Source organism: Anser cygnoides, chromosome 4 (genome assembly GCF_040182565.1).
Source record: "Anser cygnoides isolate HZ-2024a breed goose chromosome 4, Taihu_goose_T2T_genome, whole genome shotgun sequence".
NCBI lineage: Eukaryota > Metazoa > Chordata > Aves > Anseriformes > Anatidae > Anser > Anser cygnoides.
This window is the reverse complement of record NC_089876.1, coordinates 72,845,200-72,869,292: the sequence shown is the minus strand read 5'-3', so window position 1 is coordinate 72,869,292 and position 24,093 is coordinate 72,845,200. Positions and strand designations below refer to the sequence as shown.

The following is a 24,093-nucleotide window of genomic DNA, read 5'->3' as shown; positions in this document are numbered from 1 at the left end:
GCCACAAAATCATAAAGCTTTTCAAGGGCTTGTATGTTGATTTGCCTACTATATTTATATCTTGAATTTGTTGGAAAAATGTGACTTTTTGAGGACAAAAAGGAGCTTTGTTTCTGTCTGTTAAGGGAGATAATGAACACTTTCATGGAGAAAGAGGCATCTTTCAAAAGTGTAATTATTAGTTTCTGTTTAAAGAAGTGACCCAGATCAAAATGTTTGTTTGGCTCAGTACATTTCTAAGTCATGTCCTTAGATCATCGTGGCAGTTGTTACCATATCTCTAACCACTATTAATAGATTATTAAATTATCATCATATCTCCCTGTTTGGTTTTGGTTTGTGTGTGTGCCTTTTCCTGTGTAGCTCTTCTTGGTTTCTGCTTATAGTTTTTCTTATTTTTATTTGTTTTGGCTTCTCAAGGTTCATTGCCCTGTTTTAGTCAGGTTTTAGACGTAGATGCAGCATAGAAACACTGGTCCTAGTTTCAGATCACACTTTCCAAGTGATCATTACTAAGGGTTAGAGGGGAAAATATTATAGTGATTCTTTGGAGGCTTCTTTTTCCATATGTTGAACTTTTTGTCCTGTATCAGTTGTTTCTAATAAACATATCAAACAAAGTAGTACTTTCTGATTCCGTTATGATACCATGCCTGAGTATTGTCGCCCTTCTATATCCCTTAGAATGGGACAATTTTTTATTTGTCCCAAGGACTTGTTTGTAAGGTTAAACTTCACAGGAGAAAACCTGCTGCAGATGTACATTTCTCTTAATACTTATTACAGGATCAATAGCATCTGTTAATACTTTGCATGTGGATATGTAAGCAATAACAGCTCCCAAGTATGAGGGTTGCACACCAACAATATAAAGCATTACGATCCTCAGGAGAGAAAGGGCTTTCAAATACAGTGAAAGCAATTCTGTCATCTCTCTCTCTCTCTTTTTTTTTTTTTTTGATAGTGCCTTCTCATTAGAAACATTTTTGTTTGTTTAATATAAAATTACTTAAAATACAGTACATAAACTTTAATAATTTAATGAGTTTTCACAGTTAAAAAATAATAGCACAACATGAAACAACATGGAAAACAAATACAATAAGTTCTTTAGCAGATAATACACTATTTTGAGTAGTCTTTTAGCAATTGCAGCAGCTCCTACAGCATCATCTTTTCCCTAGAGAAGTGACAGAGTATATGTAGTAATTGTTTGAACTGAATCTTTATTTATATTTACATAATCACTACATCTAGGTCAGAGCTCCTTCACTGATCCTTCAAACCTGATCCATTTGTCTGAGGTGCTTCAAGTTGCTGCTTTTTTTCTTATTATAGGCACATACTTTGGATAATTTGAATTCCCAAAGCACAGTTTGACTGTCAAACAAATGTAGGTCTCAGTCCAACAGAGCAGTTAAGGTTGTATTTAACTATTAACGTGTAACTGTTGCATTTGTCTGCAGTAGGACTGCTTGCAAATTTTGAACTAACTAGATACTGAAGTATTTTAGCGGATTGGTGCCTACATGTAGTGCCGAAGGAAGAGCAACAGATTTGCACTGTGGTACCAAAGTAGACCCTCTGATACACATACAGGTCTGCAACATCTTCGATCAAAAAAAACTCCATGTATTTTATAATGCAAGTATTTTAGCTATTTAAACATATGCACTGTAAATGTCACAGAGTTAGTTTAAAAAAAAAATCTTTTAATTTTCAGTTGCTCTGATAGATTAGCAGTTGCTTTAGAAATATGTAAGGGCTGGTGTTTCAGGCTGGGACCTAGGGAGCTCTGCAGATTTAGGCTTGCTTGCCTGTAAAGTGTGGCTTGGAGGGAGAGCTGGAGCAGGTGGCATAAAGTGAGAAAAGTGTTTGAACAGAGCAGTGGTAGGAAGAGGTCCGTGCTGAGAGGAGCTCCCTTTGTTTAAATGTTATAACCCCCAGTGGTGTAATTGTGTTATGGAGTTTGTGATATTTTTTTTGCTAGGAAAAATGAAAAATATTAAAATGAGGTTATTTTTTGAAGAGTTTTGTATTTAAAGAATTTTTAAAGATCAAGCCATTGATAATTATGCGACACATTAGTGAGGTGGCTGCAAGGCTTCATAAGCACTGTGGGTACATGATACATCTTCAGGCAACTGGATCTCAGGACTAAATCAAGCTTTTTCATCAATGCACATAAAGTTTGAGGTAGTATTTCAGAATGTGAAAAATATGTCCTTTTAAAGCAGCATGTGTAATCAGCCTAAATCTGCTTTACAGCATTGCGTATTCAAACCAAGAGTACTGCTGGTGTCTGACACTGATCTATTAGCTAATGTTGGTAACACGCTGGGAACTACCTGTGTGCTGTAACACTGGAAGGCAGTCCATTAGTGCCTGAATTAATGCACTCAGGGACTTTTAATTCTTCACAGAATCTATTTCCATATTTAATTACGGGAAAGTCATAGAAAAAAGTTACAAAGCACCTTCTTCATCCATTTCATTGTCAACGGGAGTGGCGATTAGTAATTCTTCTTCAAGTTATATTGCAGTGTTCACTTAAAATAATGCAGCTCCTTGCTGAGTTTGCTCCAATTAAGCCATATTTTATTTGCTAATGACTTACCAAGTTGACAGTGACCTTGAAGTTGGTATTGTCAACACTTCTTGGTATAAAGAGCTAGGTGATTTAGAGTTATTAAGAGTGCATCAATTTATTCTTCACTCTTTGTCAGTGTTTTTGAAAAGCTTTTTAATTCCATTAAAGATAGGATACTTTACCTGAATAATGTACAGGTTAGTAAGTTAAGTAACAGTCAATTTATATTATCTTTACTGCAGATTTTAAATATGGGTGTATGTATGACGGCATTTTTATTATTTTTGAGTTTGAAAAAGTGTACTAAATTGAGTCGTCTTTTAAAATTGAGTTGCTTTAATCACTACAAATGCAATTTATTACTGTCACATTTCTCTTGGGTGTAAGCTACTTATATAAATACATTTATAAATATTTAGACATTGAATTTCAGTATCTCAAGTTATACTCTATCATTGTCTAGTTTATTTCACCATATATGTAAAAGAAGATGCTAGTATAATTGAACAAAGTAAGATGTTGATTTTTCATGAATGCTTCTTTAAGACAAAGATGAATAATAAAATTACATTTAGACAGCTTAAAAATATTTAGAATATACTGGAACATTTAGAAGTCATAGTTTAATAATAATGCAAAACACCTTCGTATTTAGATGTAATTTACAGTGGGCTAGTTTGAACATTTTAGGCAACCAAAATAATATCTGGGATAAATGACTGCAGGAATGAGCTCTGTTATGTCATTAAAAATGTTTCTGTATTTCTCTGTTAGTTGTTATAACATTTCGCCTTTTGAAAGTTGATGTTGCATGTCTTTTTAATCAAGAGGCATACATAATCACACTTTCAATTCATGCACATTATCTGCAGGGAGCTGCCATTAGTTCCTGTTTCCTCACATTTTTATATTAAATTGTACCTGACTTCAAGGGTAAAAAAGAACCTTAGTGATTTTAGAAATAAGTAAATATCTACTTAAAAATACTTATCTACTACTTAAAAATATTTTAAGCTTAATGTTCTGATTTATGCATTCATAGTTCACTTGTTCTGATTATTGTTCCATATGCTGATAGTACTGCCAACTACAGGCCATTACAAAAAAAAAAAAAATGAAATCAAACCTCCATCTTTCCTCTATCAGATCTTTAAGAATCTACTCCCTTTGTTTTGCCTTCAAGAATTGAGTTAATATGCCATAAAAATTGACTTTAATGGAGTCATCATGATGTGCATATACCATAACTGAGAAACCATATGATCTAATTACTGTAATCTATTTTTCTTAACCCTAAATCTCTGTTCTCAGTCTCCGTATCATGTCTAATAAAATATTAAACAGGTTCTGGGCTATGCAGTTTCTCTCTAGGCACCTTGAGATTGAGGTGCCTTGGATACTTTTGATTATGTTGAATAGTAGTGGGCAAAATTACTCAATAGTGGACCACTGTAGACCACTGTAGTGCACCACACACAAGACATTAGCAATAGTCAGTAGCACAAAAAGATTTCAGTTCAAGAAGGTACTTAATCACGTGTATAAATCTAGGTATATAAATACTTTAATCTCTTTATACAAAAAAAAAATCTTTTAAAATTGGTTTTCAAGTTTTCCGTAAAGTTGTGCTGAGCATTCTTCCATAAGTGTTAGAATATGGCTAGAAATGCCAATCACATGATTGGATAATGTAGTTCTGTGGTAAAGTTTTCTCTCATATTAATTTTATTTGGAAATACATGTTCATTTCTATTAGCAAGTCATTAGAATTAAAGATTTTTATTTTAAAAGCAGAGACCACATCTAACATTTTGTTCAGGATTTCAGTTTTTCATCAGAAAATCCTTAATCTTGAGTTCAGTCAGCAGTGGTATTTGAAGTTGCTCATAATTTTGCAATTTGTTTCATTCCTGTAAGGCTCACTGTTTTGTAAGAATGGTACCTCTCAAAAAAAAAACTTCACCTGTGTAAAATAGGATATAATGTTTGTCATTTTCTTTTTAATTGTTTTTAATTTGGATTTGCAAAGTATGGATCACTTCTAATAGCATACTATTAGTTTGTTTCTGTGATAAAGTGTTTTTTTTTTTTTTTTTTTTCCAGCTGTCATCCCTCTGGATGGGATTCAATTTGGAGTTCACTTTACAATTTTAGCTGCCAAACAGAATAAGTCTGACTGATGTGAGGCTGCTATCTGCTCAACATGTTCCCGGATCATAGAGGATATGCTGGAGATCAGGGCCATCCACCTCACAGAGACCTCCACTGGTGTGGTTTGAACATACTTTTCCTGCCGTGAGAAGGTTCTGTTCCATTAATATATCATGCTATTCTTTTCTTAGTATAATAAAATGTAGATAATTCTGCAAAAATAATTGTATAAAATTTCAGTCTGCTTATCCTTAATATAGACTTCAAAGTAAATCAGATTTCTATAGGATCCAATATATTACTATTTAAAACAACTTCAAGAATTTAATTCTGTACATATCTGGACAATAATGCTTGTTCTATCATGCACTAGAACAGTAGTAAATAATGCCATACAGAAGCCACTTGATGGTGCTGTCACCCTTTTACTCAGAAATTTCAGTTTAGCTCTCATCTTTCCTTTGCAATAATGGTATATTAAGGTGCTTTAAATGTTGGAGGCAGAAATGTACAAGCAAGGAAAATATTTTTGTTTTCCTTTCTACTTTTCATTACATTTTATTTTCTGTCATTCTTTTTTCTTTCCAGTAAAGGCTAACATAGGTATAGCTGATACATATTTATAAAGAAGGAATAAACAAGGAAAACACTAACTGATATTTTTCATGATTCTGAGGTTACATGTGCAAAATCAAAATGAAGGAAAAATAGATCTTTCTTTTTTTTCTTTTTTTCTTCTTTTTTTTTTTTTTTTCCCGAGATGGGACTGATGTCGATGCTAAAATTATTGAATTAATTGTAAAAATATTCAGGATTAACCTGGATTTGTATTATATTAATGGTGTTAGAGCCTCATTTTCAAAATACTGTAAAGACAGTGCTCTCTAAGCAGAAGCTGAATGGAGGAACAGTTTATTCCTAGCTTGTGATTCTGAGAGTAATGATATATTGATCACAGAGAGAACGTATTTTTCAGAGATCATGTAAAAATTGCTGTGAATTGTGTTGATTGGGTATAGAATTAGTGACTGAAATCTTAGATATCTAACATATTTGCTGAACTGGTTGCTTTTCTGCTTTTTGAATCTCTAAATACATTCAGTCTACAGGCCACGTTACTTCCATTCTTGTGTGGTGTTTATTTAGCATAGTTTTGATTCTGTGAGCAAGTAATAACTGAACCGGGAGAGTAAGTTTGCATAGATGAGATAATATACAACTGGTCAAGAAGTAGAATTCTACATAATGTCTGTGGAATGTTTTGTGGATCTTTCATTGTACTATCCCAGTAAAAGCAGATTCTACAAAGAAACATGCATACCCCAGGTAATTCTTTATCATCAGACTCTGATTTTTCACTATTTCTTTTTATCAAAAAAGTATTTTTATGTTTTGTGTGAAGGTTCACACTGGATTTAACTTTCTGGATTTAAGTGCTCCACCTATTGAATTTGATACTAAATGCTGTAAGATCTGCTACAAACTCCAATAGTTTATAGTTAGTGTTTTTACACGGTTTTAACTAATGCAGAATGACCTTTAATAGCCTAGACTGAATTTCATATAGAGTTGAGTATGAAGCTGAAAAGTTGGTAATGAAGTGAAACTAAACATGTATACAACCCGTTGAGAGTCAAAAAAGATGTGTTATATCCAGTTTAGTTTTTTCTTTCAGTCATTTACAACTCATGATTACTATATTAATGTACTGACATTGGAAACCAGCAATTCAGGCCCCAACTTTGGTTAAAAACAAAAAGCAAACAAACAACCAGCAAGGGGTGTGACATAAGTATGTAATAGAAGAAAACGACACATACATGAACATAAAATTTCAAAATTTTTGACACACATCATGTTAAATAGAACTGTTGGTTCTGGTCTAACTTTCATAAGATCTGGAATAGGACATAACTGTATGTGCATTTGACAGCCATGAAAATGAACATGTGGATGTGTGCAGGAAGTGTAATTGGACAGATAAGTGGTCCATTGAGCAGGGTCATAGTGTTGAGGACTGTAGCTGCTTGTTGTGGACTATGATAACCTACATTTTGTTATATTTGCCATTTTTATGCCTTCTGTTCCGTATTATTAGTTTGAAGTTAAGTTGTTAATCAGTACTTTCTTATGGCAGTTTTCAGTGCATCTCTTGGAGACAGCTCTGTGCTCTGCTTGATGTGTCCTTTGTCTTAAGAAGCAGCTTTGAAACTAAAATGAAAAATCTAACTTGAATAAACGAAAAAGCATCTAAAAAGATTTCTAGAGTGAAATATCTTCTCTGGAATCACAAGCTGCCTACCTGCTGGACTGCAGTGGAGTTGTAAATCCTCAAAGCTCTGCTAGCAGATAACTGAGGCTGTTGTTTTCTAACTTCGGCAACTTACCCATCACAATATCATTAGTGAAACAAACTGATGTTAGTAGGGAATCGTTAGTTTCAGAATTGGTATCTGTAGAGAACAGTGAAACTGAGTGGGATGGAGATCATGCAACTGAGGAAATGAGGTGAAAACCTGCTTGGAGGCCTTTGCAATGTAATAAAATAAAACTACTCTGTGGTTTGTAGTGTAATTATGGTATATCTAGCATACAAAATACATGTACATAAGATTCACCACAGCATGTAAGTAATGTTTATATTTTTTTCTGGTAGCTATTATAAATTTTCACTGTGCTTTGTAAATATGGCAAAAATGTAGCCAAGAAATTGGAAAATACTCTTCCACAACTGTTCTTTTTTTTTTTTTTTTTTCATTTACATGAGGGTGTTACTTAATTTGCCATGAGATATAAAGGAATACATTTTAGAAGAATAATGGGAAAACACTGATTTTAAACCTCATGCCCATCTGGGCAATATAATGTGACTCATTAAGTAAAAATATGCCAGGATATTTTATTTTGTTTTCTAGCTGTTGATTTCCAAATCATTGTTTGTTCTCTAGAATTAGTTTGTTATGGCATTCAGATTTATATGAATTATGCTTTTATATATATATATGTATGTATGTATGTATGATTTTAACCTTTCTCTTTGCAGCAGTTAGGATTCTTTGCTATTCCTGAGCTCATATACTTCACTAAGACTTTCCTTTCACATATGCAGACATTTTTGCTTGTTTCACTGGAAACTTAATCCTTGCAGTTATTAATTTTGCTGTGGTTTCAGAGCAATGAACACATTTTTACAGGTTTATTTTACTGAAAGTCAATTTACTTTATACTTGATGGCTTGTAAAAAATATAATCGACTTTGGGTAACGTGCTTGAGCTTTTGACTGTTCATCCAGGCTGGTCTCTTGCCACACTTGATAGCCTTTTCACACATTAGAATGTACTTTGAAGAGAGTGTTGTTGAATATCAACCAGCTCAGCTCTCCTGAGCCCCTTGGCTTTTCAAAGCCATGCCCCACGGGAACAGTCAAGTAGATCCCTGAGCAAGTCGAATCTAGGAGGGGCACTCTGACAGCCGTGTTACTAATGGAAAAGGATAAATTCGTTGGAGATATGAAGGTCCAAGAGATGGTTGAATTTAAGATCCTGAGAGGTGTGCAAAACAAACAGTAAAATTAGCCCTTAATTAACTAAATCTTAATTTATCCCCTTCTCTTAACTTCCAAAAGATGTGTTGTCAAAAAGGATGTAAGGAAGTGTTTTTTCTAGCTGAGCTTATAGCCTTGAGCTTAAGAAGAAAAGCATCTCATTTTGGTCCCTTAATGGATATTTAGATACTATTTTTCTCATTCTGTTGGCCTCTCCCAAAATGTTCATAAGAACCAGTGATGATTTAGGTCTCATCTGCCAAGGCAGTCACTCAGGACAGGGCAAACAGGATTTCTGGATTCCAACACCAGCTTAGCTTGAGTCACTGCTGCACTTGCCCAGTTGACCTGTCATTGGTTCTGTGGTGTCTTCCTACAACATGTAACTCAGATTAGAGATTAGTTTCTCCCAAGATTAAATCTCTTCGAGGCACACACCTGATATCCCCATCCTTTTGCATCACCCATCCTTTGGTGAATACAATCACACAAATGGGTTTGTTTTTCCCCAAGGTAGGAGCAACCCACACTGCCCTCCCCAGCCACTTTCCTGGGCTTCCCATATGCACTGTGAGGACTTTATCTCCTCCCACAGTGTATAGGGGCTTTGTTTCAGCAGGACCAGTATGGTTGTCAGATCCTCTGCTGTTAACTAGCCATGTGGCTTCTGCTAAATTTGCATCCCAGTTTTTCCATGCCCCAGCACCCAATGCCCATAGCATACTCTTTAACAATCCATTATACCTTTCCACCTTTCCAGAGGCTTGTGGCTGATAGAGGATGTGATACACCGAGTCAATGCTGTGCCTCTTGGCCCAGGAGGTTACAAGGTTATTTTGGAAGTGATTCCTATTTTCTGACTTATTCTCTCAGGAGTACCATAATGCCATAGAAATTGCCTTTCCAGGCCCAAGATAACGTTTTGGTCAGTGGCATGGTTTACTGAGTATGTTTCCAGCTACACGGCAGTTGCTTCTACCATGATATGTGCCTTGGAATGTTTATGGGAGTGGCCCGATATAGTGAATTTGCCAGGCCTCACCACACCAAAATCCTAGCCACCACCAGAGAGACTTTACTTGCATGGGTCACTTGATCGCAGCACAGGTTTCACACTCATGGGTGATGTGTGATAGCCTCAGTGGTCAGATCCATCTCTTGATCATGAGCTCATCAGTGTGTGCCACCTCTCCCCAGATGTCCTGATGTTTTATGAGCCCATCGAGCTGCTCACCCTTATGTTACCAGTCCAGGTCCACCTGAACCACTTCCATTTTTGAAGCCCACCTACTCATTATTCTGATATTCTTCAGTAGCATGATTCTTGGGCTTGTGGGCATCTACATGCCATAGTTTTCCATCAGTGTTTTCCACTTGGGTATTGATGTCTTATCACAATGCAGCAGCCCAGATGGGTTTACCTCTGCACTGCTAGTTGCTCTGCTTCCATCGCTGTAGCCACCCCCCCACAAACTGACTCACCCCACACACAAACTGACTCAACCCACCTTCCCCTTCTGTGATGTCCTCAACTTGTCATGTAGGACTTCATGCAGCAGCTTTCCACTTTCAGTGGTTTCCTACAACATGACAGAATCCATCAGCGAACAAAACATAATGCTTTCCATCTTCTGATAATTCATTATATGGTGGTGCCTTTTGGGAATAAGTTATCTCCTCAGGTGATACTGCAAAATTTCTGCCTTCTGGCCAGTCCACGATCTCTTCCAGGATTCCTGGGTGGTTTGGTTTCCCCATTCAAGCTCATTCCATAATTGTTACCCACTTACTTCATGTACCGTCAGTTGCATGACGTGTAGAGTGGATTCTCCATTTGAACATCCAATGTAGCAGAGGTAGTCATCGTACCAATAGGAGCTGTACTTCTGTACTAACTTCTGAAGTGGCCCAAACACCCTTACATGCTGGTAGTATCTCTTTTTCAGTTGGGGTGTAGTGGGCTTCTGATCCTCGATATCCCCTGCTCCAGAACCCCAGAGGTTGATCTCAAGTTTCTCCTGGGGTTCTCTACCAGATGCTCCAGGTGAGGCCATTCTCTGCAGGTGCAGTGTAAAGCACATTTTGCACAGCTGGCCCCTGGATGGGCCCAAGGGCTACTGCACAAGCTACTTCCTGTTTAATTTGTTCAAAGGCCTGTTGTTGCTCTGGACCCCACTCAAAATAGCTCCTCTTTTGAGTCACTTGATACAGAGGGCTCACAAGCTGACTGTAGCCTGGAACATGCATTCTCCAGAATCACACAAGGCCTAGAAATGCTTGTGTTTCTTTCTTGTTAGTTGGTGGGGGTGTAGTTGTTATTTTATTGATCCTATCCATAGGGATGTGGTTACGTCTATCTTTCCATTTTACTTCCAAGAACTGAATCTCTTATGCGGGTCCTTTCACCTTGCTTTTCTTTATAGCAAAACCAGCTTTCGAAAGAACTTGGATTATTCTCTTCCCTTTCTCAAATACTTCCCCTGCTGTGTTGCCCCACACAATGATGTCGTCAATGCACTGCCAGTGTTTAGGAGCTCCATCTTGTTCCAGTGCAGTCTGTATCAGTCCATGGCAAATGGTAAGGCTGTGTTTCCACCCCTGGGGCAGTCGATTCCAGGTGTACTGGATGCTCCTCCAAGTGAAACTAAACTGTGGCCTGCATGCCACAGTCCTTCCTGTTTGTGTGATGGCCCTGCCTTAGAGCAGCCCGCCCCTTACGGTTTTCCCTTCCAGAGCTCTTAGGAGGAGCTTATTCCCTTACTAAATGAGCTGACTTCTGCTTCCATTGCTTTGTCTTGACTATGGGAGCAAATAATGCCATTGACAGTTGGCCCTTTGGTCTAACTACTGTCTGTTACTTGGTCATAAGATTCAGAGAGTTTCTTCTCCCCCTGAGGGTGCTGAATAATGTTAACTGTCATTGGATAGGTGCAGGCCAGGCCCCAGCACAGTGCAGTGAGCACTTTCTGGCATTGCCAGGGTCAGGATATACGTCTTTCAAACATTCTGTCAGGTTTTTAGGATTCTGCACTTGTTCAGGGGTGAAGTCCAAAACCGTTGGAGGAGACAGTGACAGGTACCTCCCACTCACCTTGCTACCCACCACCACGCTGCCTTGGGGCCCATTCCTGGGTGGTATTCTGTGGTGTCAGGTGGGCAGCTGAGCTCCACCACAACCGCTCTCTCACTTCCCTCCTCAAAGGTAAAGGGGGAGAAAACACGATGAAAAGGGCTGAAAGGTTGAGATAAGGGCAGGGAGATCGCTCATCAATTATCGTGACAGGCAAAACAGACTCAGAGAAAGGAGATCAGTAAAAGTTTTTGCCTATTACTAACAAGCTAGAGAAGTAAGAAACAAGGAAAGAAAACAAGAACATCTTCCCCCTATCCACCTTATCCCATTTCCTTCCCTTAGCGGCGCAAGGGAATGGGGGAATGGAGGATGAGGCCACTCTATAGCACTGAGCCTGTGTGGGCTTCCCATAGGCCGCAGCTCTTCAAGAACTGCTCCCACACAGCTCCATACCACGGGGTCCATCCATCCCCCAGGAGCAAACTGCTCCAGCACGGGTCCCCCACGGGTGGCAGCTCCCCCCAGACCCCTGCTCCTGCGTGGGCTCCTCTCCACGGGCTGCAGCTCCGGCCCGGGGCCTGCTCCTGCGGGGGCTCTCCATGGGCCGCAGCCTCCTCCAGGCCACATCCACCTGCTCCACCGGGGGCTCCTCCACAGGCTGCAGCGTGGAGATCTGCTCCGTGTGGGACCCGTGGGCTGCAGGGGGACAGCCTGCTCCACCAGGGGCCTCTCCACAGGCCGCAGGGGAACTGCTGCTGCGTGCCTGGAGCACCTCCTGCCCTCCTGCTGCACTCACCTTGGGGGCTGCAGGGCTGCTTCTCATTCCTCACTCTCCCAGCTGCTGTTCCGCAGCAGATCTTTTCCCCCTTTCTTAAATATGCTCTTCCAGAGAGCATTGCTTATAGGCTTGGTTCTGGCCAGCAGCAGGTCCCTTTGGAGCCAGTTGAAAGTGGACCTTGTCTAACATGGGGCAGCTTCTGGATTCTTCTTATGGAGGCCACAGCTGCAGCCCCCTGATACCAAAACCTTGCCACATAAATCCACTGCCCTTAGGAAAACCAAGAAACACATTCTGGAGACTATCAATACGAGTATGTTGGTTACACAAGGACATTCAAAATACTCAAAAGCTATTGTAATTAGTGTTTAGGGGAAGGAGGAAGAGGTACCATTCCTGATATCCTCCACCAATTGACTTCCAGAGGAGAAAAAGAGGGAATGTAGTTTTTAATATTCTTCATGAGGTGGTTCCCGAAGTACAGAGATGATAAAAATGCAGGGCCCAAATATCAGATTAGGGTAAAGGCCAGTGCTTCACAGCACAGCAGTCTGGAAAAAAAAAATATCACAAACAAATAAACAAAAAAACCACAGCCATTAACAAGCTCTCAGATGTGATATATAGCAAAAGAGAGAACATGGCATGGATCACATATAACAGGATCACAAAGAACAACATTCAGAGCACACCAGTCAACATTGTGACCAGCAACTGTTAAATAAATATGATGATTGTAAGTTCCCTCTAAAGCGCTCTGGTCAAATCTATTGTTATCTCAACCCTTCAAGCCCCACACTGGGCACCAAAAAGGGCTGTGTTGGTTTCACCCTGATGGATGGCTGAGCTACATCACAACCACTCTCTCACTCCTTATACTCAAACGGAGAGAGGAAGAAGAAAGTGTGGTGGGAAGGAAAAATGTTCATGAGTTAAGATAAAGATAATTTAATTAAGGGCAAAGAAAGAAGAAAAAACAAGCAAAGGCCTCTCAGAAGCAAAGAGAGAGAGAAAACAATTATTCTCTATTTCCCATCATCGAGCAATGTTCGGCCACATCCTGGGAAGCAGGGCCTAAATATGCATAGCAGTTGTCTGAGAGGACAGACGTCTTCATAATGAGAGTCCTCCCTTCTCCTTCCCCTTTCCCACATTTATTGTTGAGTGTAACACTGCAAGGTATGGAATATCCCTTTGGTCAGTTTAGGTTAGCTGCCCTGGCAATGTCCCCTCCCTATCTTTTGCCTGTCCCCATCCTGCTGGTTTTGAGGAAATTTGAAGAGAGTCTTGATGTTGGGCCAGCACTGCTTGGCAATAAACATTGGTGTGATATCAATGCTGTTCTAGCTACAAGTGCAGAGCACAACATTATATGGCCTACAGTGGGGAAAGTTAACTCCATCCCAGCGAGACCCAGTACACATAGTTGAAATCCCTTCCAGTGTCTTGGACAGACTTACCATTTTTTATGACCATTTGAAGTGTTCATAAAATTTATTTGTGTATTTAAAGGGATTTCCTTAAAGTCTTTTTTTTTCTTTTTTTTCTTTCTTTTTTCTTTTTCCTAAAACTAAATCATAAAACAGCTCTTTAGAGTGTTGCTGCTACCAAGACAGCTTTCAACATTTTTTCAGTGTATGTGATATAGATAGGTCTATTCTAGATGATTTCATTGGTAATTCTCATAATTAGAGTTAGAGCCTCATAACTCACTTGAAGCTTTGTTTTACATGTGGTACAGTAACGTATCTCAAAAATGGTGTGTCATATTTCCTGTATGGTTTTTATTTTTTTCTCCATTGAGTGGTTGTTAGGGTCCTCCTGTGATAACAACTACATGATTTTGCCATTATTGAAACATGATTTGTGTTGCTTCTTTGGGTTTACAGCTTAATTGTACAATATTGTGGGACCCCTCCCATTAGTAAGTAATCTAGGCTTTCATTAGTTATTGCAAACAGCAGCTGTTTGTAACAGGAGAATAGGCTTTCACTAAGTGTGTTTAGATAAGCATTTAAAAATGAAGGCTCATAAATCTTTCCTTTAACTTTCTAAAGGGAGACTGTGCTGCATTATGAAAACGTCAACATCAAAAAGAAGGCAAGAAAAAATATGACCTCCTCATCCCATGGTATCATGAAGTAATAGAATTACAGGAAGAAAAGAAGGTAATGCCACTTCAGCTTTTTCATACTACTTAAAGACTAATCTATATCTGCATTTCAGGTGTAAAGATTTTCTGTGCAGGATGAAAAAATGTTGCATTTATATTGAAAATCAAACAAAACAAAACTAAACTAAAACCTCCAAACATTTAAGAATCAAAAATCATGGGCTTCTTTTTGCTACCATATTTCATTGTAAAACCCCTAAAAATAATCTCATAGCATAAGATTTCTATATTTTGTTTGTAGAGATTGTGAAGTGTATTTTCACACACTTGGAATCATATGTCAGAGTTAAAATTGAATGATTCATAGTCACAATTTTTCTCAGAATTCATCAACATCCAATAAGTATACATAAAAATACACTCAGAATAAATTATCTGTGCTGTTCAGTTTTAAGATGTTTCAAACTGAATAACTGGAATATTTCAGATGTTTTATATTGCATGGCAGAATTTTGGAGCCTTTAGATATTCGTGCAGAGAGAAGGCTTAAGCAATAAAACTTAAAGTAATTGTTTCTATACTTTTTCCTTAGTTAAATATTTTTTAATTTTTGTTTGCTTATATAGTTATATTTTTAGAGATTGAGATTAAAAGAAAAAATTGCTTAATGAGATCCAACTGCATTTTTCTCTTTTGACTGACTTTTCCATGTCTCCTGCAAAATGTATTTGTGGGTGAAGACTGTGTATGAAGAAACATTCTTGTCATTTTGTGTTCTTATTTTTTCTACTTTACCTCGGTGTTTCTGTAAAGTATGATAAGAAGGATAGATTAAAGGGTATGTTAAAAGGGGATAGATACTAACAAGTTGAGGTATTAATTAATATAGGAACATCAAGCATCATTTTTTCAAAGTTGTGAGTACTAGAGGTAACTTGCTGGAATTTTATTAAACAAGGAACAGCCATTACCAGGACAAAAGACAGAAACATCTAGAGTCTTGAAAGAAAGAAGCAAATAAATCATTTTGTCAAGGTAAAAAGCTTTATTAAAGTTCAAAGACCTTAAGCTTTACGTATAGCTATTATGTATAGTGTATGATCATATGTGTGCCATGCTAAGGGGTCGTAACGTAGGATTATGCTTTCTTGGCTCTTTAATTCCTTTAGCCCTAATGAACTACTTCAGCCTTCTCTGGGTAGGTAAAGCTGCCTTTGACAGAAGAGGAAGGCAGAAACAGTGACATAAAAGCATATGCAGGAGGGTGTAAAAAGAGTTGAGAGGACCTAGTAGTAAGCAATGAAGAAAACTAGATAGATTCAGGAAGGAGGGGAAAACTGGTCTTTTTAGGCAGGAAGGGTTAGAGAAGGGAAAGATAAGTAGGTTTTTGCATGTAGGTGGAAGCACTGATTTTTTTTTTTTTCTCCAAGCTGGTTCAATAAAAATTTGAATGAATATTGCTTCATATTTTCAAATAAAAGCTAAGTGAGAATTAAAGCTGAGAATACATTCCAGTAATTTAAGTTGATGAACAATGTGTTGTAATTACTGTAACAAAATCTCAATATTTCCAAGTGTGAAAAGCACAACTGGCCAGGTAAAAAAACCATCTTTTGTCTATAGCTACAATACTACAGTTAAAGGGTGTAGGGGGGCAACAGCCATGTGAACAGTCAGCTGAACTCTGCTCTGTGCTTTGGGATTGAATGCAGTAACTGGAAACCTTACTCTTACAACCAGACTTAACCCTGAGCTTTGGGACTGGATTTGCAGCTGCCCAGGAAAGATTAGATGCTAATTTATGCTTTTTCTATTGCAAAGGCATTCATGACATTTTCCTGTGGATCCACAGGTTTCTGATAAGACTTAAGCTTACAGTGCATCCTATAAATCAGAAGAGAAAAAGATATTCAAAGTAATCTTTTTCACAAAGCTGGTAAGAATTTCGTATCTGTAAGCTCTCAGTCAAATTTGGTTACGATTGACTAATAGGTTCAAAATTATAGCAGAAGGATGAATTACATGCCTACAAATGTTACCATGTCCATTCTTTGTTCTAAAGACCAGGCTGCAAATTGCATTGTTTTTAATCATCAGTTCATTCTAATTTAGGATCAAAAACATTAAAATGTTCGTCTGTGACTGCATATTTATGATAGAGACTCTTTTGGGAGAGAGAAACGTTTTCTAAATGACCTTACTGAGAGTTTTCATGTCTGAAGATATTTGGACTTCTTTAAAGTTGTAATTTAGTCAGAATTTCCAGAGGTTAGGATGTTTATTTTTGTTACAATGTCTGTATGGTGTATTTTACAGGATTTTTTTTATATTGTCTTTTTTTTTTTTGTTAGTGTATATATATACTGTATATATTTGTATAAATAGTTTCATGAATGAGAAACAAATGGAGTCAGTGAGGTTTGCAGGACTGGTCCTTGATTTTAGAGGGTGATTACTAACAACTGTAAGTTTTTATGATAATCTTGTCTCATCATGAACTGTTCTGTTCCTCTGCCCCAGCTTTTTAATGGAAAAAAAAAAAGATCTAGTTTCTTAAAAAAACTTTTTAGCCAAAGCAGATGCAAAGTCCTACTGGACTAAAGGGGAGAAAAAAAGTTATCAAGAGGTAAAATCTTGCTGAAAGTGCAGCCAGTATCTCTGAAAATGTGGAGGGACTTATAAATTTCATTTTGTTTGTATTTAAAATGAAACGTTAATAAAAATAACCAACCAAAGAAAAACTGTAGGAAACTTGACACAGTCATTTTTCCACTCAATTTATTGCTTTGTTTTATCTCTCCCTGCTTGGAATCATGTCCTGAAGACAAAAATAAAAAAATAAAAAGGCAATATTTTGAAAGAACAGACGTCAAATTTTCCTTTAATATGTCCCCAATACAGAAAAGTTTTTCTGGGAAAAAGTAAATAGAACTACCAAAAAAAAAAAATCCAACAAACATCTGGTTTAGAATCATAGAATTATAAAGGTTGGAAAAAACTTCCAAGATCATCTGGTCCAACCATCAGCCTACTACCAATGTCACCCACTAATCCATGTCCCTAAGCACCAGGTCCAACCTTTCCATACACGCCCCCAGGGTCAGTGACTCCACCACCTCCCTGGGCAACCCATCCCAATGCCTGACTGCTCTTTCTGAGAAGAAATGGCTCCTAATTCCCAATCTGAACCTCCCCTGGCGCAACTTGAGGCCATTCCCTCTAGTCCTATCACTAGTTACCTGTGAGAAGAGACTGACCACCATGCCACTGGGCTTCTTGTAATATACTAAGATAGATTGCATTGCAGTGTATTACAAAATCAAAATAAGTACTAATACATAAGTAGAATATAAATAAAATTTCAGTAGATAACTAATCTAGGCTTTTTATGAGTTGTGATTGATTTCTTCACATTACAAGAAAGTAATCTATATGCAATAAAGAAGATATGTACATTTTTATTGTAAAAATTTATTGTAGGAACTTAAATCAATAAGTAAATAGTTTGCTGATCCTAATATATTTATAGTCATTTTTTGTATTATTAAATATGTACTTAAAAATGAAGTACTATGACCTTGGAATTCATAAATTAAGTAGTTCATAAATTCAAAAAAATCTGTAGGCTGTTTTTAAACTGGGAATTAGGAAGGAAGCAACAGACTGATATCACATCAGAAAAGAGCAGTAATTCATCTAAAAATGCAAAGCATTGATCTGGATACTTAAAATTTACTGCATTAGTATTTTGTGGTGAAAAGTCCATAAAACTATTTTTTTTTCCAACTATAGTAGTACAACCAAGACACTTTATCTTAAGGAAGTTAAGCTTTTAAAGATGCATCTTATAATAACTGACCAAGTGCAAAATGACATTTTCTTGAATCATTTTGGAAAAATAACTAGAGACACAAATTTCATTTGGTAGAACTGCTAGTATAGAATCACAGAACAGAACCATACAATATCCTGAGTTGGAAAGAATGGAGTCCAACTCCTAGGTCTGCACAGGACCACCTAAAAATTAGACCAGATGTCTGAGAGCACTGTCCAAATGCTTCTTGAACTCCGGAAATGTCAGTGCCCTGACCACTGCCCTGGGGAGCCCGTCCCAGTGCCCGACCACCCTCTGGGTGCAGAACCTTTCCCTAACCCCCAGCCTGACCCTCCCCTGTCCCAGCTCCGTGCCGTTCCCTCGGGTCCTGTCGCTGTCCCCAGAGAGCAGAGCTCAGCGCCTGCCCCTCCGCTCCCCTCGTGAGGGAGCTGCAGGCCGCCATGAGGCCTCCCCTCGGCCTGCTCTGCTCTATAGTATCAACAAAATACAGTATCCCCTATAGTATCAACAAAAATGAACACAACTTGGATAAATGCTGTCAACTTTTTGTTCACTAATACTCATGACATTTAGGTAGCTTTGGTTTGAATACCCTGAAGAACGCCAAAGGGCAACCATCTCTATACTGAGTTTGTGTCAAGAATTTTGCTACGTTGTGAGAAAGATAAATCCCAGATGCTGTATTAGTATGTGCACGTAGAAGTATCGCCTGGAAGGCATGTGAAACTCAAGGCATGTACTTACTGGCAGTGCTACACAGAGCAGGCTTCATCTGGGGTGCTGTGTCGCAGTTAGCGCGTTTCAAGTCAAAAACTTGTAGAGAAATCAGAGATAGTTTAGAGGAAAATAATGAGACTAATGTGAGATTGTTTCTAGATGGAGGGAATGATTGAGCTGTATTAGTTTAAGAACAAAGGAAGACTACTGTAATCGACTTCAACTGTGTAAAAGGTTGCTGAAGAGAGACAAGAAATGATATCGTTTCTAAATCCATTTATAATCAAGATGAGGAGAAAGAGAAAAGTTCTGGCCTAATGCAGATTTGTGTAAATGTGCTTCTTTATGGAGGGTTATCAAAGGCTCGATTCCTTGAAATGGAAGGAAACTGCTGTTTTTTTTTTTTTTAAGATTTTGGCTGGATTTTATTTTTTTTCCTGACTCAGATTTCTGGAAGATATCTGTGGAACAAATCTTATTTATTTATTTTTAGAACAAAGCATTACATGTGAGGAGGGATGTACTTTGCCAATAATAAAAATAAATGCAAATTCTGAGTGTATTTGTTAAGCTCCAATGCCTTAATATGAAAGGATTAAAAATGTGAAGTAGTCAGTTCAGTTCCCATTTCTTTATTGTGTTTTAAGCATATATATGTATTGAACTGGCAACATATACATAGTCCTATGAGTTTCAGGACATTGTGAAGTTAAAAATACGTTCACTTGCCATACTAAGTAAGACAATACTATTGTCCCTGTGTTAGGGATGCATCCTTTGCCAGTCTGGTAAACGACTGATTTGTTGTCTCAAAATAAGATGGTTGAAAAATGTAGTACTATTTTACTATTTGTGCCCCAAGTTAGTAGTCTGCTATATTCCTATGGCTCTGAAGAGGGACATCTCTGGGAAAAGACATGTGCAACAACTTTTTCTACATGACATGAGGGTAGCACATATTGGACGTTGTACTTAGTACCTTTTAACCAGTCTTCCTTTTAAAAAATATCTGCAACTTTTACCTCACATTTATGTTTGAATCAGTTTACAAGTTAATCCAAACCTGTAAATACTACCAGCAAATTTTCTGAAGCTGTCCTGACTTTAAGTGCTTGTTTAATGTGTATGCTATGCTATTTAAGCGTGCAACTGCTTCTTCCTGCCTCCCCTCCCCTTTTCAGGAATCTGTCTTTTCTGTGAGCAGAATGAAGCATGAGCGAAGCATGCGTATATAGGGAAATGACATTCTGCCCAAATGACATTTAAAAAAAAAAAAGAATGCTTTCTCTGCATGCACTGTAAGTTTTAAAGCTACATGATCCTTTCTTAGTTGTGATGACACCCCTGAAGGAAAGTTGATATGGATAAAAATAGAATACATTGATAATCACGTTTTACTGGAATCGTAAGTATTTCTCATTAATAAATTACAGTTCTTCAACAGGCAAGTGAGCTAAATGAAAAACAATGCAGTCCCTTTCAGAATGTTCTGTATATACGCTATTATTGATGACATTAACACTTGAGTTTCTCTTTAAAGGCTAGGAGGGTTTTTATATCCCGATAGCTTTTATTTGCCAGTGACATCATGAATAATCCATGTATTATGGATTAATCCATGTATTAATTATGTAATCATGATTACAGAATTACTATTTTCTACACTTCACTTATGTTTAGTACACATTGCTCCCATTTTTTTTAACCTTGCTGTTAGCTTGTTCTCAGGATAAATCAGTGAAAACCCTCTGTTACATATCAATAGACCATATATATAAAGTTTCATCTTGGATGTAATGTTAATAGCTGCTGGCAAAAAGAATCATATAGATAGGAGTTACTGGATCTTGAAGAGAGAAGTTCTGTTGCCTCAGGCAAAATACTGAAGCTTCTTAATCATTTAAATTCTGGGAACAACAGTAAATCAGCTGTGAATTTAAATGTGTTTGAAAAGGTAGCTTACACTAGAGACTTTCTTGGCATACATTAGGCAAAGTTGCAGTTTTTACTCTCACTGAGTAGGCATAAATTTCCTCATATTTACAAGAAATCTCTGATTATACAAATGGAAAGTTTTTGAGTGCTGCTGATTCACTTGTTTTGTATAGATTTTTACAATATGAATGGAAAAAGTGGGTTTAATGCATACACAAGATTAACAACAACTATATCCCATTGTGTTCAAAAATAGTGTTACAACTGAAAACTTGAAAAGGCTGTTTGTCTGATAATACTGAGAATTACAAGTAGTTCAGTGTTATCTTTTGTTTGTTGAGACTTTTTGCTATGTTGTGATTTGGATAAAAAACCTGACTTCTACCAAGACAAAAATTCACCATGTATTAACCTAAAAAAAGGATGTAATAATACTGTTTACTTCTCAAATACATTTTATCTTGAAATTCATACCCTATAGTCCCCCACCTCCCTATATGAATATTTTGAGGCTTACAGGCTGAATGTGCTGGGATCCTGGTGTTTGCTTTACAGTTAAGAATGTAGAGAATGAGATTACAGGGCTGATTCAGGGTTATTCAAGAGATGAACATGGCAAGGGATAAAAATTTATCTTCTAGTAAGGGTGTCTTCACACATTTTTAGGAAACCTGCTACTAAAGCAATGTGCTATTCACTACACTATTACTACAGGATTGGTTTTTAATATACCATCACCTGGTATGGCTGGTAAAGAATATTTCCCTGTGGGTGATTTGTAGCACTTAGTATTTTTGGGTTACCTATCTCTATCAGTAGAGTTATCAAAAATTAAATTAGTTGGTTCTCTTTGTCATATTCAGAAAATAAAAGTAAAAAATCTACCTCTCAAAAGTTGTTACATAAAAAATACTTCCTTCTACTATTAACTTCATATTTTACTTTTTAACATACATGCATAGTGCTGTGAGTTTGCATTATTTTAGCTGTTTATTAACAAAATCCTGGTGAATCCTGGCAGCTGGTAAATTCTGCGCAAGTTTCACCTCACAGTAACTCAGTCATAACACTTTTCACTAGAGGGCATATATCTATATCTATCTATCTATATAATTCTTTTTCTCAAGGGAGACTTCCTTCTCTAGCGTTCACATTGCAATATCTCTTGACGCTTACTATCTGAATTGATGAATGGTTGGATTTATGTCAATACTTTGTTTGTAAATAGCTGTTTTTTTTGTGGTGCCATCACCTTCATACGGAATTGTCAGGATTAGTTGAATCCTCTCTAACTCCTGTGGTGATCATTACAACAAAAATCTATTACCCTGTATCCTTGTGTGAATGGAGTTCACTGTAAAAGTTCCTTCCTATGCTATCAGATGATAATTTTTATTAAATGTGATTACTTGTAGAGTTTTGCAACTGGTAATTATTTCCTTTAAGATTTTTAGTTTTCCTGTTAGTGTCAGAGGTTGTGTCTAAAAATTACAGTGAATATTGGGTACTTCTATTCCTTTGGGCAATAAAGATAATAAATTTCTCACAAGGTCTTTGTTTCATATTTTTCAGGCTGTTCAAAGAAAAAATAAGAGAAGCTTTTTTTTTTTTTTAAATTGGGGAAGACAACATGACAACATTAAAGTGTGTGTATGTGTGTGCGCACATATATGTATGTATGTATTAGGAAGTGCGTGTGACAGAGATACACAAGTAAGACTAATGATTACCTGAGATACTTGTCTTTGCTTTTGAAGCTTAACCCTTTTGCTCATCAATCAGTCAACAGTGGCAGGTAGTGACCATTAGGTGGATTCATTAACACCCTGCAGCCTTCTTGTACAGGGTGACCCACATCTGTCTTCATTAGAAGTTTGCTATTTGCCAGTAGTGAACAGATGGGTCATTATAGCCTACATTGCCCTCCGGGCGTACCTGGAGGACGGGCAAAGTCGTCGTTCTGTGCAGGACACGGATGCATAGTTCCTTCACAGAAATGGACCAAAATATTTATAGCAAGTCTAATAACATTAGGCTTTTTCCTTGGATTAGTTAATTTATACTTAGCAGTTGTATTTTATTTATTCTGTCTGATACCAGCTTTAAGAACAGGGAAATATGGCTAAAACAGAGACTTGAATTATTTATGACCACTTCTTAAAAAATATTAAAGTATAACATATTGCAGTGCTGAACTGTTAATCAGTGTTTGCATCCAAACTCTAGGTGCCAATTTCGCCATCTCATTTTCTTTTTTTTTTTTTTTAACATCCAGGATATTTCCTACACAAATTAAATTAAGCTTTTTTTTTTTTTTTTAAGAATTTTATGAAGTAAGGCTGAAGATAAAATGCATTCATAATCCTGTTGCCAGGAGAAGAAAGTGAAAGACTTCTTCCCTTATTGCCATCAGCACTGCTATTTAAACAGGAGTCAAATCTTTTACCACCATGGTTGAAAACAGTTTTCGATATAACACCATGTATCAATGATCACAACAGATTGCTTTCCTTCAAGACTTTGATATAGTTAAGCATGTATTTTCAGTGTTAGTAGTGTTATAATTGATATTTCAATATTTCACTTCAGTGTTTGTTTTTTTAAAGTGCGTTTAGTGACTGATTTCAATGTAAAGCACACTTAAATGTGAAGCAAACTAATTTCTGATAGAAAGCCTGATTCTAAAAGCACTACCTTCTCCCCTGCCACATTCTCCAGAATGGAAGGACTACATTCACCAGTGAAGAAAGACTCCCCTTTCCACTCTAAGGTGTTGGTGAATTCCATAAAAACCCCAAGCTGTTATTCCCCCTTCCTTTGCCATCCTATTTTTTTTTTTTTTTTTTTTTTACTGATAGTGAGGGTCATATAAGTACCAGCTTTTATTATATAAAGCAAAACTAAGAGACCAACATTTCCCATTGTCTGGGTGTTATTCCTTCTGGCTTTTCTTGTTGCATAAGTCTGTAATTCTCTTCATTATAAAGGTTTTTACATTTGTATATCTTTCTGAATACGAAATACAAATTATATTGTTGAATTTAAACACTCACACAAAAAGAGATATTTTTATAAGAAAAGCTTTCCAGTTCTGCTCGGCCATTTTAGAATGAAGGCTGAACGGTTTAGTATAGCAGCACTGATGAGGATATAACTCAGTGCCATGTAGAGCCTTGATTAGCCTACATGCTAGGCATGACTTCTTTTTAAAATTACACTCAAAATAATTTTACAAACATTATTTTTAGTGGTGTTTGAAATGTCAGTGGATAACATGGAATAGTAAAGCAATACTTTGGAAAAAATACCAGTATAAATGGATTTTCACTTACAAGAAGTAGTAATATGAATATCAC

The 24,093-nt window shown here is 37.0% G+C and overlaps 1 long non-coding RNA gene across 1 annotated transcript in view; it reads left to right on the top strand.

Annotated features, from left to right (window-relative positions):
- The window catches only part of LOC106048945 (uncharacterized), an 81,144-nt gene that overhangs the window by 37,722 nt on the left and 19,329 nt on the right, over positions 1 to 24,093 (top strand). The window contains exons 3-4 of the long non-coding RNA XR_010831280.1: positions 4,694 to 4,893; positions 14,195 to 14,305. This is a non-coding gene — a long non-coding RNA (uncharacterized lncRNA). The remainder of the gene's footprint in view (positions 1 to 4,693; positions 4,894 to 14,194; positions 14,306 to 24,093) is intronic.